This window comes from Pipistrellus kuhlii, unplaced genomic scaffold, assembly GCF_014108245.1.
Source record: "Pipistrellus kuhlii isolate mPipKuh1 unplaced genomic scaffold, mPipKuh1.p scaffold_m20_p_11, whole genome shotgun sequence".
Classification (NCBI taxonomy): domain Eukaryota; kingdom Metazoa; phylum Chordata; class Mammalia; order Chiroptera; family Vespertilionidae; genus Pipistrellus; species Pipistrellus kuhlii.
Window position 1 is genome coordinate 49,579,636 of NW_023425416.1, and position 25,845 is coordinate 49,605,480.

A 25,845-nucleotide genomic window follows, 5' to 3' on the forward strand; every position below is an offset into this window, starting at 1 on the left:
TCCCTCAGATCCCCCTAAAGAAAGGGGACCAGCTGTGGGAATTGCACACAACTGGGAGAATGAGGAGGTATAGCTTTAAGAAAGTATTTCATACTAGATATTTTCTCATTAATGTTAGAGTTAGTGGAAGGAAGGTACAGAGGGAGGGAGGGAAAGAGAGAGAAACGTCAATGTGAGAGAGACACATGGACTGGTTGTCTCCCGCATGTGCCCTGACCTGGTCTGGGGATCGTACCTGCAATCCAGGTACATGCCCTTGATCAAGAATCAAACCCATCACCACTCAGATATGTTGGCTGATGCTCTAACCACTGAGAAACACCAGCCAGGGCTATAAACTGACCTTTCCAATGCTCAAGTAACCTTTGCATGTGTTCTTTTGGGTGCCCCATGCCACTCTGTAAAGTTGTCAGGTCACTTGAGGAAATCGAGGTATAGAAAGTCAGCATCTTCCCTGATGCAAATTGACCATACCTTTGAGACACCCACTAGCCAATCAGGAGTGAGTATTCAAATTAACCCAACAAAGATGATGGGTTAATTTGAATACACAGGCACTGCCCCAGCCACTCTGGGCCTCTGGGTAGCTTGGGAAGGCAGACAGGCAGCTCTGGCCAGAGCAAAGGTGGTGCCGGCAGCCAGGGGAAGAAAGGCCCATTTTTGCATGAATCTTCCTGCATCAGGCCTCTAGTATTATATAACAGGAAATAAGAAGGTTGGGAAAGTCTTGGATTGGTTAATCTATGACTAATGCTACTTTCTTTCTAAATACTCTGTCATAGCAACTCTTGGCCTCATTCTGAGGCTTGTGTCTTTGAATTATAGGGTGGCTGCCTGTATCTACTGAAGGAGTATGCTCCCGTGTTTATACCCAGTGGGACTTGAGTGAACCCTTCCTGATTTTCCTAAGGTTGATATGAACAGGGTATATTAATGTATTACATATCATGTGTATCTTTGGAAATTAGGTCTTCTGCTGCCCACCATGGCAGAGAAGCACTAGCTAGAATGGGGACATTAACTGAACCAAATGAAGGGCATGCCTGCAGAAGAACAGGAGGCACATGCTGAGTCAGCCATCAGTCAGAGCCACTAGACACAGCTTGCATCCTCCCCCGACTCAAAATTCCACTCAGGACACTCCCTTCATTTATTTATTTTTAAATCTGGGAACGCTGATCTGGATTTACCACTAGCACACTTAAAGATTGGTGCTTGATATCATTTATCTCAATTCACCCAGCTGGTCTCCATAACCACCCCTGGACATTATTTATCTTGGTTTGAGTCCCATTTCCTCAGCATCGTCCTCAAACACGGCTCTTCCGCATTCACTTCTCATGTATTAAGCAAAGACGTATGGCATTGTTTGGTTTAGTTCTTTCCAATTCAATTGAACGGGGTTTGTCTCAAGCCATCCTTCTTCATTGAGCCACTGTGTCGTCTCTGATGTCTTCCCTCTCCCAGTGTCCATTAGCGGTGATCAGATAATGGGGTTCCATTCCTTCGATCGCACGTGCATTCAGAAGCCATCTGATATCATTTGCTCACATCCTCTTTGGGTTCATTCACAGATAATTCATCTTGATTTCTGTCCTCTCGCTGAGAAATTATGGACTTGCCACACGGAGCCTTTTCCGTAGGACACTATGTCTAATCAAGAAGCCTGGTGTTTATCCACAACTCTCGAGACATCTCAGCCTCAATGGAGCCAGCAATGCATTTTCATCACACCTGAGAATTCTACAAAACCACCTTAACGTTGAAAAGTGGAAATGAAAGGAAGTGAACATGGACATTCTTGGGGTAGATTACTTAAACAGTATTTTAAAGATATTTATTCTGGATAATTCTTTACCTGCTTGCAACAATATTTGCAGAACCTGCTTCTTAATCCTCTACCTCCAAAAGGAATACAGGATTAAATATTTTATGATGTTGTGCAGACTCATTACACCTCAGTGGTAGTTTCCTTCTTCAGTTCAAAGCACCCACAATTGCAAGGTGAAGATTTGCCCTCCACACAAGCACTGAAACCTGCCTGCCCACAAGGTTGTCGCCAATATATTCTTTCCGTCCTCAGGGAGAGTTTAATGTGGGAAGGTGCACAGGAAGAGTGGGTGAAAATATTATTACAAGATGGAAAATTTTGTTCACTTAATAGCTAGTGTGCATAGTTTCTTGTGAACTTATCCCCAAACCAGTCCCACCTCTAGCTCAGAGTCTGTTTGGTACTATTTCAAAGGGTTTATGCGTCTTTGACAAAAAAAACAAACAAAAACAAAACAAAACAAAAAAAAAAAAAACCCACTGGCCTAAATCCTTTTCTCTCCTGGTATTCTACTTAAAATTTAGGTAAGTAATTAAATCACTTTTATAGCTGGGTGTTATCCAACAGGAACCTCCAACTACAACTTCTCAGAATACTGCTGCACAGCTTGCCAAGCAACCTAGCTTCTGGAAATCCATAGCCATTCATATCAACTCTAAGACTGGGTCTTCAGATTGTGTAAGCCACTAGGTTTTAGATGTAAGAATTTTGCGATTAGACTATTACTGATGCCATTAAGACCTGCCTCCCTCAGTGATATAATGACACACTCAGAGGATTCTGTGGCACCAAAGCTGCCCTCCTGGCCCCCATCTGAGTTAGATAGCGGGTGTCACCCTAAGGTGGTCAAACCTCTCCCAGTTCACAGAATCTTTGAGAACCCTCTTGATTCCTTGATTCTGGGGAGCTCATCATGAGCCCGGAATATATCCCTCTCACCGACAAAGGGATGCCCTGGTACAAGGAACACCAAAACAGACATGTTTCAAAGATGCAATTGCAAAATATCGTGTACGTTCTCCTCCCTGTGCTATTTCTCATGCTTCTCCATAACACTGTCTGCCCCAGTGTGCCCTTTACAATAAAAGAAGGGGGAAATGCAAGAGAAAGACGTCCGGTACTTTTAGGAATGGACCATTTCTTTAACAATCCACAGTCTACCATGCTGCTCACCAGTTATGCTGTCAGGATGTCAGAGTGCCCTGCCTCTCAAGGAGGGCTGCTGTCGTGCTTCAATGTGAACCTATCTCTGCATGGTATCTATTCTCCATGCTCCGGGGTGGGAGAAACATTCCCAGAGAACACAGCATGAAGGTGACTCCCACAGGCATGCTCTGAGAGCTTCCTATGGAAGGCCGGGTGCATGTTCATGTTGTCTAGTATTCAGGAACCCTGGCTAATTGTGTCCTAAACCTATTCGGGAAGGAGAATAAAAGGCAGCGCATGGGAGAAAGGACTCTTCAGCTGCAGAATGAAAGGGCTGGACAGAAAGACAAGTAAGGGCTGACTCGTGAGCACCTTCCCATGGACAGAAGTTGGTTGAATGTAAAGAGGTGCCTTTACTTTTCAGATTATGACTTGATTTTTTTTTTTCCCATGGGCAAAACTATAACAATGGTTTTGTTTTTACAGACAGACCTTGTCTTCTTCAGTTTGAGCTGCTTTAGCAGAATGCCACAGACTAGTTGACTTTTAAATGACATTTATTTCTCACGGTTCTGGTGCTGGGAAGTCCAAGGTCAGATTGCAAGCAGACCGATGTCTGTGGGTAAAAGGCCTGCTTCCTGTCCTCATATGGAGGAGGGGGGAGGGGCTCTGGGGGCACTAATACCCCATCTATAAGGCTCCACCCTCATGACTGATCACCTCCAAATGCCACCACATGGGGGTTCAACTTTGAGGTATATATTTTAGGGGATACAACATTCAGCCTATAGTAGACCCATTTTATTTATTTATTTATTTATTCATTTATTTATACTTTTGTTGATTTCAGAGAGGAAGGAAGAGGGAGAGATAGAAACATCAATGATGAGAGAGAATCATTGATTGGCTGCCTCCTACATGCCCCCTATTGGGAATTGAGCCCACACTCTGGGTATTTGTCCTGATCAGGAATCAAATCGTGACCTCCTGACCAAAGGCTGATGCTCAAACACTAAGCCACGCCAGCAGGTCTCAAGGAAGACTTTATCTTTTTTGTTTTTCCATCAAGTTTTCGAAAGTCATCATCTCTGAGAACGGCAAGCTGTGCGTGCCTCCACTGGAACAGGAGTGAGGAAATTATGTCCTGCGGGTCACATCTTATCAACCACCTGTCTGTTTACTGCCTCTGAGCAAAGGGTAGTATTTACATTTTTTATTATTACATTTAATGGCCATAGCCTGGCCGGTGTGGCTCACTTACATATATTGTCTGTTACAATGCTGCCTAACTACTTCTCTATCAAAAATGGTATTAGAGAAATTATTTTATTAGGAACTATTTGAATTAGATGGCCTGGAAAATATTTTTCAACTCCGATTTAATGACACAGAAGAAATAGCTGGCTTGAATTCTTTTCTTTTTCCTTTTTTTCCTTTCATTCTCAGAATGAGCTCTTTTGACTATTTGCTTTTGTAAACAGGCTTAGTTTCATAAACATGAGCATTGGCCCCTGGTGACTTGGGTAAGTGCTAACATTTTAATTTGTATAATGACACACATTATAATTTTTCCTACCATGGGATGACTCAAGTGGAGAATTGATATAATCAAATAACTTAGACCGCAGTTCCATTTTCTGTATTAATATGTGTGTTTGCAAAAACCACCAAGAGTATACTAGTAGACAGCTCTGCCTCAAGTAGCCTCTATGATGTGATGAGTGCTTGCAAACTTAAGGAGCAGAGAGGGAAGAGAGGGTTTCCAGCACTAAAATATTATAAGTGAATATCACCATCTTCATCATTAATCATCATCTGTTATGTTGTATTTGCTCTCCACCTGGTGGGGTATCAGGTGTGATGTCAAATAGCTTCAGTACATTAATTTCCAACTACTGTCTACACTGGTGGCCGGCAGATTAGGTTACTGTGACTATTTATTAACTCTGTTAATTGTTTGACAAATCATTATTGACTACCGTTCACAGGATGGCAGGTGGCCAATAGGATGTTAAGTGGAACTTGCTGTACTGTTGTGATCTCTTGACAGATCATACATTTAATGAATTAAAAAAGGAGCATTCTTCCTTTAAGGAGATGAATGAGATGTGTTATAAGACCAAGGTGCAAACAGCTTCAGAATGAAAATGAAGCCTCATTTAAACTGAAGTAGTGAAGACCAAATCAACTGTCAAGGCTCCCACCATGAAGGGTGTTTTCAGAATCTTTTGGGCCTCTCTGGTACTCAGTGTGTTAAACCGGTATCCTAGTAATCAATATTATAACAGTACGAGAGTGAACCTGAGAAAGCATCCAGTTATGGAGAGCATCCCTGATGCAAATGCTTTGTGAATGAAATCATGAAAACGAGACACATGTGAGGTCATGTTCCCTAGGGCTGATATCCACATGCAATTTCAATAGTGCCCAAGCATGAGAACATAAGTAACAGAACAAGTTTACTCTCACCTTTAAAACTGCAAAAACGTAGTGTAAGCCTCAAAAATTTACATGATATCTCCTAGCAATCTTGACCAATATTGTGTAGGAAATTCAGAACAATTCCCACTTTCCTGCTTTCCCTCAGCTCAGCTCATGGCGGTGTTGGTCACCAGTGCCTTCCTGTGCTAACCTGAGCGGTGCAGGCTGATGTGACAAGGAAATCTTAAAATTTCACTGAATGAACACATCTGAAGCTTGTTCCTCGCTTGACTGATGGGCTGGTACAGGTGCTCCTACTCAGACTGTGGTTTCAGACCAGATAAAAGATTTCAGAACTCAATGATATTGTCAACCTCTGGATTCTCTCATTCTCTTGCATTCTAAAGTCTACCTTGCTCAGGAAGAATAAGGGGGAAAGGGCAGTGAGGAGGAATTCACACCTTTTAACCTTGCTACAAAGGACATGATGCATCACTTTTACTCAGATTCCATTGTTAATAGTCATGTGACTCCACTTCAGTGCAAAGGATGTTGGGACACGTAGTTCTGTCTGTGAAGCCAGCTGGGCAATGCTTTGTTCTGTGAGGAGCTGGTAGGTGATAAAGAGTCTCCGCCATAACTGTCTCATGGAAAGGGCTTCTTGTATATTTGAGGAATAAATGAATGAGATGACATCTTTTCAGACTACCCACTAGGAGGAAGAATGGTCACCGAGATGTGGGATCATCCCTGAGAATCAGGGCTCACATGACTTTTTGAAAGAAAGGAATTATGCTCATGACTATTTTACATGGTGCTCAAGTTCGGCATGTTTTCCAAGTTCAAATACAGTTATTTAAGGCTGGAACCAGCATCAACACAGAATGACCAAACATACTAGCTGTAGGAAAGAGAAAATTGAGGATAATTTTATAATGATTCCTGTCTGACTATCATATTAGAAATGAAGAAAAAAAAACACAACAACAACAACATGTGCTTACCAATGCAGCCTCTATAATATTAATATATTTAGAATTCTAAAGATTGGTACTTCCTAGTGTCTAAGAAAATAGTTTCCAGACACATAAGCCTTCACAGATATTTTTACTCTTCAGCTTATTCATACTATGTGAAATAATTCAAGATAAATGTTATTCTAGCTCTAATAGGATGGCGACAGAGTGGGATGGGGGATGGGCATCTGTAGGTTCAGCCAGTTACTGCTGGCTTGGTCTCCAGTGTGTTTCTATCAATATATACCTTGGCATGACTCAACTTAATTTGCTTAAAAAAACACACAAACAAACAAACAAAAAAACACAAACAAAAAATGCTTTGGAGGCATGAAATTACATTATTTTCTCTGGTATTTTTTTTGTTATCTTCACTGAAATGAACAAATGGGTTAAACTGTAAATATTCCCCCCTTTTTTCTACAGTCTCCTCATCAAAATATGCTGGTCATAAAACCCCTGATTTGGATAAATGGAATGTGTCATATTATTCTACATATAGAGAGAACATTATGTAATTTTAATAGAAAAAATCACTTCAAAGATATATAGTAAAATATAATGTATTGATCTGTCTTACCCACAAAGCATACATGCTAATATTGAAAAATAATATAGTTAGAAAATCTTGTAATGTGCATATTGGAGAAAATAATTCATTTCTGTGGGCATTTCAGCATCTGTTTACCACTGCACCAGAAGAGCTTTCTCTGAGCTTGAAAAATGCAAGGAGAGACTGTTGATAGAATCTCAAGATATATGAGCACCAGGCACTATTTTTAGGTAGTGCAGTATATCTTCTACACCTGAGATGAACAGGTATATAACAGGAAGTACAGCCCAGCCTCCACCTATGAACCAGGTGGTCATGGTACGATTCCTGGTCAGGGCACATTCCCAGGTTGTGGGCTCAATCCCAAGCCGGGGACATGCAGAAGGCAGCCGATCAATGATGTTCTCTCATCATGGATGTTTCTATCTCCTTCTCCCTCTCCCTCTCCCCTCCTTTATCTAAAAACAATAAAACTACATTAAAAATAAAAAGAATCATGAATTAAAGCATAAGTGGCCAGGGATTAGGCATAGTCAGTGTTCGAAAGGGCTTAAATGAATGAAATGTGACAGGGGAAAATCACCTCCTTCCTTTCACTTAGATTAGTATTGAATAATACATGTTTCCTGAAAATAATACAAAAAGGCAAATTACAGACACTGGCTGACTGCGGGCACTAACCTAACCTTCCTGCCCATGCTCACCTTGGGTATCCCAGTATCACAGGAACTAGTTCAGCAAAATGCCTTTCAAAGCCTCAGAGCCATCAGAGGGCCAGAGCAGCGTTTTGATGGGGTCTCCAATTACATCAAAATGTGCCACTGCCCACAGCTCGGTCTCTTCCAGGTCTTTGTGCCAGGGGCTCGGCTTCCTTGCCAGGCTAACTTCTCCCAGCTCATGCTGGCAGTTTTCTTTAGTGTGTCTCTTCACATGCATGTTTTATGGTCAAAGTCTTATTTGCTCAATGAGACATCAGAACCGGTTCGTTCAAGAAAAAAGCAAATTAAGAAGATATTCAAGCGTGGGCTGCCTCGCCACAAGGCCCCCTGCCCCCAGATTCATCTGCGCTGGTGGCAGGCCTTTTGTTTCACAAACCACTGAGCCTTCCCAGCCGCATGCTGTGAGATAATTAGGGGCTGTATTGTGTGGATGGGAGCGCAGGCCTAGAGGAACACTGAAAGACACAGATGCAGACAACCAGCTGTTGTTTTCCTGCCCTGGACTAGTGCACATGCATGATGCTGCCATCCCAGTTCGCTTGGAGCCAAGCCTTTTCCTGGCAGCGGTGCGATGGCAAACGGCAGCCTGCGCCCTCCTGGCTGCATCGCCACGGCAGCGGCTGACATCTGGGTGGGCTTTCCCTGTCCTGTTACATTCTGTCTTACTGAGTTCCCACAATGCAACCTTGAAGCCCTAAAGGTGACCTCTCTTTTGAGGTCAGACAGATGCGAGTGATTTTAAAGGACTTGTCAGAGGCTCTGGGTTGGAGCTGAGCTCTCTGGCTTCTACGTGGTCCTTCCTTGCTGTCCTCACCATCTTTGCTCATTTTCAAAACTCCAGCGAGGTCCTTCTTACACCCTTCCTGGAGCTGTGCTTGGCTTTCTAGTCTTGCCTATAGAATAAACCCGGCCGGCACTTATTCTCCAAACACAATGGACGGAGACCATCGGTCCCAAAAACCCACTGACCGCTGGGTCAGGCAAGTTAATTGGCTCGTTCCGACAGGAACAGAAGGATCTCGTGGCTTCATCCCTCAGAGATGCTTCCCAACCGGGCAACGTGGCTATTTTAGGGATTTCTCCCTGGGCGTCTGGCCTGCTCACCACAGTCCAGCAGCTTCAGGTTTGGACACTATTCAAGACTGAGCTGTACCTGGTGAAAGCACGTCTGGAAACTGTAAAAATGGTCCATCTTGTCGTTCTGTTCCTCCATAGGACGTATCTCAGTGTTATTCATCTTCGTGCTGTTTGGAAGCCAAGCCTGCTGTCTTGGAGACCCGGGGAGAGAAAATAAGTACGTATGTGTCCCTCAACCCAGGCCTTCCCTCCAAGACTGTCTGCACGGCTGGCAGCATTTATGAGACATTTTTGTTTCTTTAGTTTGGAATGCAAGTCTGTTTTTTTAATTTTCTTTATTGATTAAGGTATTACATACTACATACGTGTCCTTATCTCATTACCCCCCCCCCCGTGTCTGTGTCCATTGGCTATGCTTATATGCATGCACACAAGTCCTCTGGTTGGATTCTCCCCCTTCCTCCCACCCTCTCCTGCCTTCCCTCTGAGGTCTGATGACAAGTTGTTGTTGTTTTCCTTCTGGAAACAATGGTATCTGCTGTGATGGCGATCATCATGCCCCAGGAAGAGCCCACTACTGGCTTCGGTTATAATTCAGCTTATTCTGAAGCTTTTGGTGAGACGTGTCAATAGAAGCATTATGAGTTTTTCAAAATCTCACTAGCATATTTAGAATGCTTAATTGAAGCTTAACCTTTATTTTGTTCAATATATGTTTTCTCTAGTTAATATTATTAGTTTAGGGAGGGTAAGATCCCTAGGTGAGGGTCTTTTATTTAGCTGTTTGTTTTCCTCTAAGGCTGGAAAACATCAAGGTTCTGAAATGAATTGATATTAACAGGAAACCAACAGGGTAAAGAATAATTTTGATGATTTTTTTTTCTTTTGGCAGTGCAATTATATCCAGTACACTTGATGAAATAAACAAATAGTTCACACAAAGCCATTAATTTCTTTCTTTCTATCTACACAATTTTAATTAGAAACATTTGATTAGACTTGGCTAAATTCCTCCAGAAGATTGCAGAATGCACATTTAAGCTACTTGTATATAAGGAGATGTATTTTTCATCAATTCCTAAGTACAATAAATAGCTGCCATTGTTGTAGGTATTTCATGGAGAAAGCTCTTGTCAAAATTATCTTTTATCACAAAATTTATTGGAAAACAAAGTTCTCTCAGGGTTTATTACTTATTAAGCCTTTGCTGTTTTAATTGTTATAATAAATAAGAAGTCTTTTTAATGTATTCACTGCATTTTATATGATGTCATATTTTTATGGCAAGCAATAAATGTGTTTGATGTTCCCGATACCAGTTCACCACTGAGATTTTTTAACTTTTATTATCTTGAGCATTTCTGCCATGAATTAAAATGACATGCAAATCTGGAGGCTCAGCTAGTTGAAGCAAAATGGCTAAATTGTTGAATGCATAAACCTTTTATCTTTGGGGCACACTGTTCATTTTCAAATGAAGGGGATAGAACTCAACAAATTGTTTTAAGTATTTCTGTTACTCCACCATTCATGTGTAAAAAGATATGCAAATGTAATAGTTTCTCAACTTAATGTTTAAAATAATGAGCAATATTTCCATCAGTTACTTGAATTAATCTTTATTTGAAGAAGCTGTACCATGCTCCCTAGCTAAAGAAACATTATGTTACCTAATTATTCCTAATAGTTGAGGTTCCTATATGACTCACAAAATACTTACTAACAAATTTTCAAATATGGTTTTAACCATATTTAAAAGGTGAAATTTAAAATCTCATCTTTAAGAACCACACATCAACATGGAGTTCTTATCCTCAGGTCTTGGAAAAGACACTTGGATTTAACCAGGGAAGACATTTGGAAATTTGGAGGGTGTAGTTATCTAACATTTGCATCCCTGCAATTTCATTTTATTTTTAAAATTATTTAGTTATTTGAACAAATTCCAATTTTAAAATCAATTTTTCTAAACTTACATTATATCCACATAATTTTTTAAAAATATAAACACTGCATAAATATCCTACATAATAAAAGCCTAATATGCTAAGTGTCCAGTCATCTGTTCAACCAATCAAATCATACTATGCTAACGATATGCTAATGCTGCTCAACCATTCACTATGATGTGCACTGACCACCAAGGGGAAGATGGTTGACCAGCCAACCAGTCATTATGATTGCACTGACCACTAGGGGGCAGATGCTCCAACTGGTAGGTTAGCCTGCTGCTGGGGTCCAGCCAATTGGACTGAGTGAGATGGGCGAGACACATCCCAGAGCCCTCCTGCAGTCCCACTCTGGCTGGCCAACTTCCCAAGGAGGGCATCCCTCCCCGGCCCCAATCATGCACAGGTGGGATCCCTCAGCTTGGCCTGCACCCTCTTGCAATCCAGGAACCCCCAGGGAATGTCAGAGAGCCAGTTTTAGCCTGATCCTGCAGGCCAGGCCTAGGGACCTCACAAATTCGTGAACCTGGCCTCTAGTACAGTAAATAAATTCCCTGCAATTCCAAATGATTCCCCCAAAGTACAAAACTTTAGTGTGATGCCTATTCCTACAGATTTTTACTGCATGTATAATTTATTTTTAAATAAAAAGTGTCCTGGATATCAGCTACTCTAAAGATGAAGAAACTCAGCTAGCCCAGCCGGTGTAGCTCAGTAGTTGAACATCAACCCATGAACCAAAAGATCAATGGTCAAGTCCCAGTCAGGGCACATGACTGGGTTGCGGACTTGATCCCCAGTAGGGGGCGTGCAGGAGGCAGCAGATTGATGTTCTCTCTTTCCTTCTCCCTTCCTCTCTCTAAAATCACTAACATATTTTTTAAAAAGAAACGCAGCTATGTTCTCTCATTCTGACCCTTAAGTTTATCCCTGCACACACACAGGGTAGAAGAAATTCCAAATCTACGAAACGTGCCTTGAGTTGCGTGGAGCCCCGGAAGAATCCAGCCTTTCTGTGTGTGCCAGTTCAATCTGCCTTAGCTCATTGACCGCACTGTGTCGGGCTGACTGTGTTGTAAACACACTAGACTGTGTTGGCCTCCTGGATGCCCCTAATTTGTAATTACCACTGTCATATATTTTCAATATCTATCTACAATGACTATCTTCCAGATACCCCCAATAGGTAATTACCGCTATCAAACACACTTAATGACTATCTACAATGTGCCAAGGGTTTTGTAGGGGGCTCTACATTTCACCTTAAAATATTCTCTGTTACTCGGAGGAATCAGAGGCACAGATTAAGTAATCTGACAATGCTAGACACCTAATTAGAGGCTGAGCCAGGATTTGAAAAGTAGCCATCATCCGTTCTTGCCAGTCCGTATTCCTTGGGGTCCTGTTCTATGTTGATCATATAAAATAAACCCTTTCCACAACAGTTGAGCTCCGCCAAACTTACTTACTAGGAAAATGAACATGTGGGCATACTCATTATCCTACCCACCTCCTGTGGCTCCACTTCATGCCCAGAAACATAATTTACCTAAGTCTCAAAACTTCAAAGACACTTGCTAATGATTGCCCTCCATTAATGTTAATAATAATGATTTACTAAGTGTGTTCCATGAATTTTGCACAGGATCACAATAGATCTATTTGACACAGAAGTTATTCTGCAGAGAGGATACCATATATGAATATACTCAATGGGAATCTCTAAAATGGGATTCAAATATACTGATTTTTCTTTTAATTTTTGGAACGCTTTATTTTATAGCCCCTTTCCCTTACATAAAATTTCTAGGTTACTGCAGTGATGAGAGAACAATTTGGAAAAAGTGTTGTTCACTCGATTATCACTAATGGACACAAATTTAGAGTTAGAATAACTTAACATAAGACTCAAATCACTGCTTCACCATTTTTATATATTTTAACTTGGTTTCAGTTTTAACATATGGAAAGTGAGAACAGTAATATATGTTCCATAAAATTTTATAAAGGTTCAAATAGGTGACATTTATGTGGCAGATGTACAGAGTAGAACAAATTACTTGGCACATTTTCCCTTAAAAGGTGGAATCTCTTGGGTCAGGGCTAGTCTGTAGATATATTAACAATAAGGTGTGCTAGAACTAATAATACTTCTTCTGATAAAGTTGGCAGCTTTGACTTGGTATTGTGAAATCTTCATCCTGTTAAAGCACTGTGACACCAGATGCCTTTGGCGGCTGGGGCCCTGGGAACAGGTTCATGACAAGACCAGTGAGGACAAGAAGGCGGCTCTGGTATACCCCAGGCCGTCCCAGGAAGTGAAGAGGCCATCTTGGAACTGCATACCCCAGTCCTAACCACCTGAAATGAAGGTCCACGGCTGAAAACTGAATTACAGGGAGAAATCATGTCAACAGGAATGATGAAGTATGAACCTCCAAATACCCTCTCATCCATAAAAGCAATGGGACCAGCAGAAACTGTCAGAAACTTCTCCAAAAAAGTAGTTGAAGGCTGGCAGGAATCTGAGGGGCATTCTCTCAAGAAAATAGGTGCTTCTTACTTCCAACAGTGAGCTCCACAGCATGTTCGCTTGTCCTACTCTTGTCTCCCACTCTGGTGCCTTTGAAAATGTGCAGCATTACAATTACTGTAGTCAGGAACAACAGCACCATAGGACACAATGTAGAGTGCCAACATATGAATAAGGAGGCTCCCGGAAGGTAATGAGAGATAGAATGAGACAGAAACAATATATGAAGAAATAATATCTAAAATTTTCCAAATTGATGACAAAGGTTAATCTACCCAACCAGGATATATTTGAACAAATAAGATAAACTTAATGAGATGCGCACTGAACACATCATAATTAAATGATTAAAAGCTGGATAGAGAAACATTGAAAAGAGTGAGAGAAGTAATAAGATGAATGATGATTTCTCCTCAGAAACCACAGTGGCCAGAAGACAGTGAGATGACATGCTCAAGTGCCGAGGAAAAAGACTGTGAGCAAAATATTTGTATCTGTCAAAAAAAAAAAAAAAAAAAAAAGAAGGAAGGAAGGAAGGAAGGAAGGGAGGGAGGAAGGAAGGAAGGAAAGAAGAAAGGAAGGGGGAAAAGTCCTTCAAAAATGAAGGAGAAGTTAGGATACTCTCAAACTAAAAAACAGAGATGATTTGTTGGTAACAGACATAGCCTATAACAAATAATAAATGTAGCTCTTCAGGCTGGAGTGAAAATACCTGTGACAGTAACCTGAATCCATGTGAAAAATATAAAGAGAAATAGAACAAGTCGCTATATGGATGAATAGCAAGGGTTATAAATTAAGATGCTAATTTTAATTCTCAGGGTAATCATTAAAAACGTAACTCAAATAAATAAAAAAGACAGTAAAATAATAACAATATTTAAATAAACATAAAATATCTACTTAATACAAAGAAAAAGTGGAAAATTGAGAGGAAACAAAGACACAGGGCAAAAAATAAACAAGAAAATGGCTGATGTAAATCCTGCCTTTTTGATTGTAACATTAAACTTAAGTGCATTAAACACTCCAATCCAAAGTAGGATAAAAGATCCAACTATATTCTGTATGTAAGATACATACTTCGAATTCAAAGATACAAATAAGTTGGAAGTGAAAATGTGGGGAATTTTATGTCATGCAAGTGATACACAAAATAGAGTGATAGAAATTATATTAATGTCAAATAAAATATTAACTTTTGGCATAACTGGGTTGCATGTCACTTGGCTGGACTGACCAAATCAAGTTCACGGTATAGTCCTAATAATACCGTGGGATCAGAGATAGCTACCTGGAAGAGCATAGAAAACATCACTGATGGAATGAGTTTATGTTATTTAATCTTGTGCACTGGACAAGTGAAAACTATAAATATTTAAAATAGAAACACTAGTGTATGTTTATTTTGTGGGGTCATTTTCCTTTGTTTTTGCACCCACCTGTGATTATCAGAGAGTGGAAACAAGATGAAATGCATGTTAGTAGGTAAACTAACATTTCTATTATAGAAAACTAACATTGATTGCTGCTTCCAGCTTGTAAGTATTGAAGACCTATCATCATCTTGCTCCGCACAAGGCACAGACTTTCCAATCAGAATCAGGGGCGTGCAGAATGTCACGCGCAAAGTGGGTGCGCAATTCCAACCACATGGGCATCCTGCCACAGGTCTTCATTCACCATGGACGTTAAGTGCCACATTTTAGGCGAATAAAAATTATTAAAATCTGACAGCTGGCAAATTATACTAACATCTGGTAACTAATCATTCTTGGCAGTTCAATAATACACTTCTCATTGCGTGGCTATTAATATTATAAAGAGCAAAATCCAAACATTTTAGCACTTGACTGACGCATTCCTTGAAGGGAGCGAAAAGATGCACTGTTCATCTCAATGTGTAAGAAATGTCACTTTTCACAGCTGAGATTGGAAGTAGATTGGAACAGAATAATTATAAACATGATGGCATCACACAGTGCCACAAGCTAAAAAGAGAAGTGAAGATTTCTGAATTTGGAATGACATGATAATATATTTACAGTATGTGGGAAGAATGGATAAAATCATGAAGATAGATTGCAGTCAATAATAATAATAATAAATGACATTATATTCTTAACTATCCTTCACCTGGTATGATACCACTTTATTGGTTAAGTTGGCTAATAATTACAGAGTGAAGTTCCACCTGTCACCTTAACAACAAGCATGATGCAGAATTGAACTACTAGTTAATTCACAGATGATTCAAATGCCTGGTGTTATAACATTCTTTTTTTATTTCTAGAATGATGGTTAAAGCCACTTTTACTTTTAAGTATAATCAAAGAGTATAAACACATAACAATAAGTTTCTACTCAATAAGTTGTGTCCATAAAGAGAAGAGCTGAACAGGGATTGGAGAGCCATCTGGATTGATTCTGGCGTGGGGTTGTGCAAATCTCTGTTCCTGTGTGGGCCCTGTTTCCATACTGTCATCTCTAACTCTGAATACCCGTCTGTTCCTTGCCTTATAGATTTCAGGATATTTAGGCAACCACGATCCCATCCACTTAATTGGCCAAGTGATAAAATAGTATTTGTAGAACTTTTACTCATTCATGTTTGCATAGGTGTGCCTGTGTCAATCAAGATCATATGATTAAGCACAATTTTTGGCATCTTTGTGTTTTAATATAAGTGAATGTTTTAAGAAAAAAAGATACACTACTGAAGGTAGTGCAGATTAACAGTTTTCTATCTTGACAATACCAGATATAGAATAACATTTTAGGTAGACATGGAAATGCTATCTAAAAAATACTTCATACATAGATATATTTCAGGAAACTCATGTGGTTTGTGTCATGCTTATATGTGAGACTGTGGAGTGGAATATCCTAAAAGTCATTGATGGCCCTAACCAGTTTGGCTCAGTGGATAGAGCATCAGTTTGTGGACTGAAAGGTCCTGGGTTCAATTCTGGTCAAAAGCACATGCTCAGGTTGCAGGCTCAATTCCTAGTAGGGGGCATGCAAGAGGCAGCCAATAAATCATTCTCTTTTTTCATTGATGTTTATATCTCTCTCTTTTCCTCTCTCTCCTTTTCTGAAATCAATAAAAATATATTTTTAAAAATAAAAAAAAAGTCATTGGCGGCTGAGAACTCATTGGCTTTCCCACGTGCATAAATATTGATAATTTATGGCTGGCTCTGTTTCTGTAACACCCGAGACTCGGTTCACCCTCAAATGTGTGAAGTGTCATTTGAAGTATACGATGGACTCTTGATGGAATTCTCTAGGTCTTATCTTTTAAGTGTTTCAAAGATTCATATTTTAAACTTGGTAAGAACATCAGAGTAACCTTCATGCATTTTCACGGTCTCCAAGCTGAAATCAAATGACGTGGTTTTTATTTTACAAAGAATTTATGTTCCAAATCGTGGTGCTTTATTACAACAGATACTTATGTCCTATATAAAAAGTATTGAAAATATTGTATTTTCACTTTTTGCAATGCTAGCAAAAACTGTTCATTGGAGAGAAAATGCCATTTTATTAGTGGTAGTTTTCATTGTTTATACTTGTGTTTTTTCTTTCTTTTTGGAAAATTTAAGAGCTGCAGAAGTCAGGCAAAAAGGACAAAGGCTCTGTGCTGGACTGGGTTGGGCCACAGAGGCAGTAATAACAGAAGTCCAAGAGATGCCTTGTGGAACATGCACTGTGGGAAGAAAAATATGGTCATGGGGCACGGGGTGGGTGGGAGGGGAGGGAGGGAGGGAGGGAGGGAGGGAGAGAGAGAGAGAGAGAGAGAGAGAGAGAGAGAGAGAGAGAGATTAATTGATTTGGGGTAAAATGGTAAGGGAAGAAGTTTCCAGAAGAGGGCTGTGTGCTGTAGCAGATGCTGCAGCCGGGTTGATGAGGGGATGGAAGAGGACAGAGTGGACGTGGTCACAGCTGCCAGGACCAACTCACTCTTGTGGGGAGAGTGACCTTGTGGTCAGAGTGAACTTCTCATTGAGAAGAAGATGCAAAGCATTTGAAAGAGCTTTACTGACTGCAGTCCTTCAGCAACTAGGTCAGGAAAAGTGCCGTCAAGGGTCTTTTTTTTTCTTTTAGAAATAACAAAATATGTATGGGAAGTCAGCAAGACGTTTGTACAAGACTGAGTCGGGAGAAACGTAGCCCTTCCCATCCCCCGCCTCCCACCCCAGGAACAAGGAGAAGCAACTGGCCTAGCGATGCCCACGCCTCCTGTGCTCCACACCTACCTCCCAAGTCCAGTCCGCGCTCGGGGGACTCGCTGCTGCTTAGTCCTTTAACTAAACGTTCAATAAGAATTTCCTTTAAGAAACAAAACATTGCATAACTCTTACTCTCTCACTCTGCCCTTGTTCTGTAAAGTTTCACACAGACATTTTTACTGCATGAACAGCTTCACTCCCATGTATGCAAAACCAAGGGGTCTTGTCTAGATGTGGAATCCTTTCTATGTTTGTGAATCATGCTGGAATTGCAATCAATTATTCCCAATGTTTGCTATTAGCATGAGTAGCATGAAGCTTAGAAAGTTAACCTATCAGGAACTGTAACACACTAGAGACCTGGTACACAAAATTGGTCAGGGTCCCTAGGACTGGCCAGCCATCAGGGCCGATCAGACCCTTCCAGCTACCAGCCAGGGCTTTCCTTCCCCAGATGCCAACTGCCAGCCGGGCCATGGGGCCTTCCTTTCCTGGCTACAGGCTACGGGCCAGGACCTTCCTTCATTCAGCACCACCTCCTGGTGGCAAGCATATGTCATAGCAAGCGATCAAACTGCTGGTTTCCCAGTTGAACTCCAAAAGGAACACATTGCATATTTGCCTTTTATAATATAGAAGATTATTCCTGGCTTTTACTATAGCATCCATAGCATGAAGCTTAGAGGGTTAAATCTTGAGAATTGTTATATCACACAATGTGCAGGGAGCGGCTACAGGGTTAAGCCTCGGACTGACCTGTTGGCAAAGCCACAAATGAGTCCCAGCTGAGAGGACACAACTCTCTTAGCATAATTAAGTTTGACCTTATGAAGACCTTATCTAGGTAGTTAACGGGCTGTGGGAGGTGCAGCAAGTGCTGCCAAAACAAGTGAAACTCCCAAGAACATGGTAACTATGGTGACCACTACCTTGCTTACCTCTGGCTATAAAATAAAGGGTCAGCTTGCTGTCTGGATATTTCTCTGTGGCCTCAGCCATCCACAGGAGATCTACCTGGACCCAGCTTATTCTCTTTGTCTGTCTTTTCTTCAATCCTTTGCTGCCCTCCCACAGGCTCGCCGAACTCTTGGCTGTGCTGTCGCCGCACAACAAAGCACTACCATCCCATAGTGAGGCTGGATGAACCACAGGTCTGCACGCTGGCACAGAGGGCCTGTGAGCACACCTCTGCAGTACAAGTTCTCTTCTCTGCAACATTGGCCTCCACGCTTCATTTGCAGAGCAAGGAAGAGCAAAGCATGCGCTAGTTGTGGTGGTGAAATCTGGACAAACCTGAGTTGGAATTCCTGCTCTGCTGCCTATGAGCTGTGTGCCCTGGCAAATTCATGGATCCCTCCTATCGACCCAATGGCTGCAGGGGGGTGAACGGAGAAAATCATGTCAAGTGCCTTGTCCTGATGTGTATTACTGAGTGTTCGGCATGTAGCACGCAGTGTTGTTATTATTTGGCTTGCCATGGCTAAGTGTTTAGTTATGATGCATTGAAATGCCCATGGCATAAACAGATGAATATGCTCATCTCATGGGATATGATTTTTAAATTTTGAAGTGTTTGGGAAATACACATAAATTTGAAGAGAAATCCTACTCCAGAACAGAGAAGACTTTAATCTGTTTAGAATAATCATTGTGGTCTGTTTATGTAAAGCCTCAGGTTGGTAGGGATTCTTTTGTCCTTCAGATTATCCCTCCCCCAAGCCCATTTCTCTCTCCTGGTGACTCTCTGAGTGGCTTACAGGAGAAAACGCTGCCTCCCCTTGGACCTGGGCCTCCCAGCTGCTGCTGCTGGACTCCAGTTCTAGAGCATGGCAGCCGCCAGCAGGGAATTTATCCCGATAAACCCCTGGTCATGATTTCAGTTTTGAAAACCGCTGTCTCTCCTCCCCTTGTGCTTTCTCTTCTTTGTAGCACATGGTTTCTAGTTAATCCAGCATCTTGGTGCCTCTCTGCTGAGCGCATGCAAGTTTTCGCAGAGGAAGACGCCACATCCGAGAAGCTCATGGCAGAGAACGCCAGTCCCAGCCTCCTCTCCTTCTTCCTCCTCCTTTCCCTCAGCACAGCTTACCCACAGCCACACTGTGCCACTGGCCAATGGAAAGGATTACCCGTTGAAAGTATCCTCTACTCAAATCTTATCCCACCACAAACTCAGTGGTCCAATTGTTAATCTCATGCCTCAAACTTTGTAGTTATCTATTATGTTTTATTCCACCTTTTGGTCCATTGAAATGTTGCCCTAGTATTTGCTTCTTTCATTTGCTGTGCCAGGATCAATCAGTAAATCTATAAGTGACATTACAATCTAACCTTCCATCCTCCTTGAAAGCTGTTAAATCTTTTGTAACCAGAAAAGCAGGTATGAAAACGGTGGGAGGGAAAGGAATGGAACTAGAATTGGTCAGAGAATAAGGTGATGCCCAAAAGGAGGAGTGAGAACGGAAGGTGTGAGCTGGAAACAGTTTTGAATTATTTATTTTGATCATCCTGGGTTATTTTTTGTGACTCCTGCAAAGGCTGATATAAGTGAATCATAACTTGCACAATTATCCTGTACTATCCCACTTTACTTTTAGAAAGTCATCTTACAAACATTTTCAATTGGTTTTTGAGGTCAACATGGCCCATACGTCCCGGGCTATGTTTTATCCAGGTTACAGGTCCATGAACTTGTACCAGGAAACAGGAACACCAGAGTTCCTGAGGAGCCATGGGTCATTTAGTCTGTCCTTTACCCGCAAACACAAGCGCAGCTCCACATGTACGGCACGTCACCACACGCTAAATTCAGTGTATGTTACATTGTGGTATGTTACACAGCATTTCAATACATTTGCAAATAAAGCGCACCCCTTTAGTGTAAAATTGCTTCATAAATGGGTGTTTGACTAGTAAATGCCTTCTTAGTGACTTATACTCAACAGTAAGTTTCATCAGCTGTAAAAGACTAGAGTCAACACAAAATGGCATATACTCAACAGTGAGTTCCATCAGCTGTAAAGACTAAATACAAAATTGCAGAAGCAAACCATTTTCCTTTTACACGATGCTTAAGTGGGAACATCACTGTCCTTAAACAGACTTCCCACAGGGAGCCTGGCTTGTGCACTGGCCCACGCAAGACGCGAGGGGGCACAGTTAGTCACCAGGGCTGGTTTATCAAGCACAGATTCATTCGCCCCCTCGCTAGGCCTGTGGGTACGGCAGTGGTATCCCCGCTCATCCCCACAGACACACACAGGGATGTGTGCATACGGTGATGAGAACCTGCCGTCATGAAGCTTCATGTATAATCCGTAGGTTACGTGCTTCCAGCTATGGTTCTTACATGAAAAGACTATGAGCAACTGTGTTTACGAAAAGAGGTCCTGTCCGCACCCACACCTTCCGCTACTGCTTTTCCTGCCAAGGTGTCCGTGGACGAGGCCTGGGCAAGTCCCTTCAACCTGGAATCTCAGTCCCTGGACCAGAGGGTCCCGCCTCTCAGGTCATGGGGTAAGAGGGTTGGGGGGAGCAGAGCCAGCGCCCAGGCTCAGCAGCTGGGACACAGGAGAAGGTGCTCAGGCGTTACCAGAGTGACGGCTCCTGGCCACTCTCAGAGCGACACCTGCTCCTGAGGACGAGCGCTGATGGCGTCAATAAAGAGATGGGACCTCTGGCCAGACCTGAGCCGCGGGAAGCACTGGCGTTGCCATGGTACGGGCATTTGGAAGAACATCAGCCAGGCCGCCGAAGAGCAGGGGCCTGGGGCGGGCTGGGGCCGAGGAAGGAAACTGCTTTAGTTGTGACAGGAGCAGCAGGTATGGAGGAAGAAAATCAAATCATTCCTAACCCAAGCAAGACAGAGCGGGAATAAATGAGCCATGGGGAAATGAGAGGTACTTAGAGAAAATTGCTCAGAGCTGTTGGCACCAGCCTAATGCCACACAGAGGAAGCGCTTCCGCAGTCAGTCTCCTCTGTTAATTTCACCGCAAGCCGATGGTGAAGGCCCCGTCCAGTTTCTTGAGATGAAAATCAAATATTTCTATTCACCATCTTCCAGGCTGTATGAAGGGGTAATTTGGGGGATCAGAAATCAAGAAAATGGGGCAGGCCCTACCTGGTTTGGCTCAGTGGGTACAGCATCTGCCTGTGGTTCCCGGTTCGACTCCAGTAAAGAGCATGCACCTCACTTGCAGGCTGGATCCTCAGTCCTGGTCGAGGCGCATGTGACAGCCAACCAGTTGATTTGTCTCTCTCACATCGATGTTTCTCTCTGTGTGTGTCTCTTTCCCGAACTTCCACTCTCTCTAAAAATCAATGGGAAATATACTTGGGTGAGGATTAACAACAACAAAAAATGCAGCAGCATGCCAGGCCTTCCAAATGGTCATGACGTGATAGATCTTCTCGGCTCCCATGGTTTTTGAGAGGCTCAGCAGGAGAGACAATGGGGTCGGTGTACCATGAGCCAGCCGTTTTGCTGCCTTACGTTTGTAGGGCTATTTCTCTCCGCTCCCACTGGACAAGAGTCTCGTGACACTTGAAACTCTCCGTGGATTGATTCCTTTGATTCGATAGAAGCCCCACATGCCTGGTGTGAACTGGCTTCTCTGTCCAAACTTTACAATGGTGCTCAAAGTTTCATGTTACACCTCCACACCCCTAATGGCAAGATGCACCCCAAGACTACTTTTAAAAATATATATTTTTTATTGATTTCACAGAGGAAGAGAGAGGGACAGAAACATCGGTGATGAGAGAGAATCATTGATTGCTTGCCTTCTGTAGGCCCCCTACTGGGGATTGAGCCTGCATGTGCCCTGACCAAGAATCCAACCGCGACCTCCTGGCTCATAGGTAGATGGTCAACCACTCAGTGAACCACACTGTGCCTGGACACAGCATAGAGCCCCTGAAGAAGCTCATGGGACTGATCACAGCTTGCAGGCCATAGGATTACAGACCATGTGCAGACAACTGGGCTGTAAGCCAGGTGGCACTACTCCTGGGTGGAAACAGGAAGTAGGATGAGGGACATAGAGAGCACAGTGGTTGAGTTCCTGTTCTCTGAATCGGAATGCCCACACCTGAGGGAGCCTGAATGAACAGAAGGACAAGCCAGGGCTTTGTGGAGAAGCACAATGAAATCCAAGGGGGTGATGGCATCAAAGTTTTGAGTGTCCTGGTACAGCAAGGAGGCCAGAAGGTCTAGCGCACAGTGGGGACAGGGAGGCAGGTGGGAAGTGTGATGGAGCAGGGGTGAAGGCTAGATTACAAAGGACCTGTAGTTCATAGTGAGGGGTCTGGAGTTTTGAGTGAAGCCACCACAGGGTTTTAGACAGAACATCAGTGTGATCTGATCACATCGGGATGCCTCTGCCAGAATGAAGGGAAGGCAGAGCAGGGGAACCCAGAGAAAAACAGGGAGAGACAACAGGAGGCATCACAATGGCAGGAGGTGACCATGGCTTCTTAGCCAAGATGTTAACAGTTGGATTGGTTATAGGTGGTTGGATTTGGCACATATTTTAAAACAGGAGTGAGGGACATTTTTCTGCCAAGGGCCATTTAGATATTCTTAGCATCATTTGCTGGCCATACAAAATTATAAACTTAAATGTTAGCCTGCTCTATTTGGTCCAAGATTTAATTAACTCACCCCAAAGCCTTGGCAGGGTCACACAAAGTTATTTTGGGGGCATTGTATGGCCCATAGGCTGTATGCATCCCACCCCTGATTTAAATGGAGATCGATGGTGTGGTTTTGTTATTGTTGCTGTTTGAGAGCAGGGGCTCAGGGTGTGAGAGAGAAATCTGCAATTAAAGATATCTCCAATCTTCCTTGAGAAGGTGGAGACCAGGCTTACCACTTCTTGAATTTGCAAGTGCTTTGTAGTCAAGATTTAAGGAGGGATGGATGGGGAGAGAAGACCATGCCTCTGGCTCATTCTCAGCAATCACTTTTCCAGCAATCACTCTTGACTCATTTTGCACCAACAAAATTATCTTTCTTGCTGCTCCCTGACTGTAATGAGCTTTTATCCTCCTTGGAGCCTTTACATTTGTCAAGTTTGGGGAAAACGATGCTCAGGACAGCTATTAGACATCCATGTGGAGATGCTGCAGGGCATTTGGATCTAGTGGATGGGTTCAGGGAAGAGGTCTGGACAGCAGACACACATTCAGGAGGACAGTGATGAGGAGGATGGGACCCCAGAGGTCCACTCTGCTACATAAGGTCAGGGGAGATCAGGGACTAGGAAGCTAGCAGGGTGTCTAGAGGGAAGGGCTGATAAGCAGTGTCCAATCCTTCTGACAGGCCTCTAAGAGGAGGACAAGAATCAGCCTTGCATTTGACGGGAGCTCTACTCTCCTGAAGTGTTCTTTTTTTCCTCTCCTCAAAAAATATTTTTATTGATTTCAGAGAGGATGAGAGAAAGAGAGAGAGAGAGAGAGAGAGAGAGAGAGAGAGAGAGAGAGAGAGAGCGCGATATCAAAGATGAGAATCATTGATCAGCTGCCTCCTGGGGAACAAGCTGGAAACCTGGGTATGAATCTTGCCCAGGAATCAAACCATGGCCTCCTGGTTCATAGATCGACACTCAACCATTGAGCCATGCCGGCCGGCCCCTAATGTGCTCTTTACCAGGTGCAACTCCCCTCGTTTTCTAAGATGCAGGCAAAGCATCAGTCTTCCTTTTATTTATAATCTTTGTTTCACTGCTCAAAATAAAAGATTAGAATTCAGAAAAAAATGGCTTGGATATGTTTTGTCATCACCCCCCCAAAAAAGCATATTACCACTAAGACATAATAAATGTCTGTATATTTTAGCGAAGTGGTTGGCAAACTGCGGCTCGCAAGCCACATGTGGCTCTTTGGCCCCTTTAGTGTGGCTCTTCCACAAAATACCACGGCCTAGGCGAGTCTATTTTGAAGAAGTGGCATTACAAGAAGTTTAAGTTTAAAAAATTTGACTCTCAAAAGAAATTTCAATCATTGTACTGTTGAAATTTGGCTATGTTGACTAATGAGTTTGCCAACCACTGTTTTGGGGAATCAGCAAATTTTTAAATAAAAATAAGAAACAAAGGAGGAAGGGAAGGAAAGAAGGAGCTTTCTAGAATGGAATGATTTTTCCGGATCCTCTTCCTTTGCTAAGATATTGCTAGGTGAAGAATGAATTTCAAGTAAGACATTGATTCCCAATGATGGCTTATTATATTACATTTTTCTGCCCAAGGAAACATGGATTTTAGTGGGGAATTCCTGGAGATAGGAATTTTTAACATAAAAGACTAAGTTCATGACTTTGCAGCATTTTAATAAGCTAGAAAGACCTCCCTTCCACCTCATGCTCTTCATGAAGGTGACCACTCCATCTCTATACGCAGAGTATGGGCCCTGCCTGCACCACCGTGACGCTGTGGGGTTACTCGCCTCTCCGGTGGATGTCTGCCTCAGCTGTTACAGGAGTGAGAAGGTGGTATGCTGTTAGGGCACTGAACTTGAGGGTTAAACAAGCCCCGTGTAGCTCTTCACTGTTTTCATAAAGACCAAAAGAAATGGGAGCATCCAACTTCTGAAATCCAGTTCAAGATGACCCCTGCTGCCCTAAAATAAATCAGCTGAATCTCACTTTATGGGTCCAGGGAGTATTTTAGAAATTAAATTAGATGTCAGTGTCACCAACAGCTTCATTCCTTTTCAGAAAGGGGGGGACACTAACCTCAAAATGTTATTTGTCACCATACCAAGTTTTTTGTCATCACCGAACCTCTAACATGAAGAAAAAAAAGGTATTTTTTAAAGATATTTTCACATTTGCAGTATAAGGTAATCACCAGCACAACTTACCAAGGGCTATCATTGCCCCAACTAAACGATAAATGGATCTGTGTACACAATGGTCTCCTAGAATGCATGCTTCCACCCAGATCGTCGAAGGAAAGGAGAACAGATGACATCTCCATCGGTAGAGTGACCACTTATTATTGCACTAGAGGCCCGACACACAAAATTCATGCACAAGTAGGCCTTCCTTCCCCCAGCTGCCGGCACCAGCTTCCCTTTGGCACTGGGGACCAAGCTTCCCTCACAGCCCTGGCTTCCTCTGGAAGGACGCCTGGTCTAATGAAGGACATCCGGTCTAATTAGCATATTATGTTGTTATTATTCTAGATGAATATAAATAACCCAAGTAGGACACAGGCAGAAAGGTATGGTATTTTGAAGGTGACGCAGAACACAGGAAATGGGCTGTGGTGTGGGGGAGGATGAGAAAGAAGTGAAGGGGAGACTAGACAGGTAGGCTGAGGCCACTGTGAGAGGGACCTGCGTACTCTCCGAGGGTGTGGACATTATTCC